The 945-nt window shown below is 50.8% G+C and overlaps 2 non-coding genes across 2 annotated transcripts; both read left to right on the top strand.

Annotated features, from left to right (window-relative positions):
* Window positions 1–246: 246 nt before the first annotated feature.
* Window positions 247–318, top strand: Pmar_PMAR003993. The gene has a single exon. It is a non-coding gene; the product is annotated as a tRNA-Gln (tRNA).
* Window positions 319–836: 518 nt separating this feature from the next.
* On the top strand, window positions 837–908 carry Pmar_PMAR003992. Its single transcript has one exon. It is a non-coding gene; the product is annotated as a tRNA-Gln (tRNA).
* The last annotated feature ends 37 nt before the right edge of the window (window positions 909–945 follow it).

Raw genomic sequence — 945 nt, 5'->3', positions numbered from 1 at the left:
GAAGTCATCACATCCGATCATCTGAAGGCGCGGGTACTGGCCAAGGCTGGGAACAGAGCAGGCAATACCGCACGATGGGACCAGTGAGGGTGGAGAGCGGCTGAGAGGTCGGTAGCCAACACAACAACAACGAGATGCAAAACACACAGATCGCTTTTGACACCCCGCGGAGTCTGCAGGAACTACTGTGGGACTCGGCTTTTGAACAATGTTAGTACGGAAATAGTTTCTCTAATTAGATTTCGTGGTTCTATAGTGTAGTGGTTAGCACTCTGGACTTTGAATCCAGCGACTCGAGTTCAAATCTCGATAGAACCTATTCCTGCCTGTCTATGAGACTGTCGACACACTGCGTTCAGTCTCTAAGGGACACTTCTCTAAGCACCACACAACTGTTACCACTCCCCGGTCAAACGCCCGAGAAATATAGCTAATGTCAGTATGTTGATTGATTCTGTATAAGCTGGGTGAGTTGCGATCGCCTGTAACCCATGCGGGGGTGAGATTTGTGTGAATTGGGTGTCGTGTCGCGGCCTGACCGGTTATCAGCTGTCCATCCCAAGGTGCCACTAAGGTCGGGTGGGAAGGCGGAAGTCATCACATCCGATCATCTGAAGGCGCGGGTACTGGCCAAGGCTGGGAACAGAGCAGGCAATACCGCACGATGGGACCAGTGAGGGTGGAGAGCGGCTGAGAGGTCGGTAGCCAACACAACAACAACGAGATGCAAAACACACAGATCGCTTTTGACACCTCGCGGAGTCTGCAGGAACTACTGTGGGACTCGGCTTTTGAACAATGTTAGTACGGAAATAGTTTCTCTAATTGCATTTCGTGGTTCTATAGTGTAGTGGTTAGCACTCTGGACTTTGAATCTAGCGACTCGAGTTCGAATCTCGACAGAACCTATTCCTGCCTGTCTATGAGACTGTCGACACACTGCGT

The sequence above is a fragment of the Perkinsus marinus genome (assembly GCF_000006405.1).
Source record: "Perkinsus marinus ATCC 50983 genomic scaffold scf_1104296946916, whole genome shotgun sequence".
Classification (NCBI taxonomy): Eukaryota; Perkinsozoa; order Perkinsida; family Perkinsidae; genus Perkinsus; species Perkinsus marinus.
This window is presented reverse-complemented; position numbering and strand designations above follow the sequence as displayed.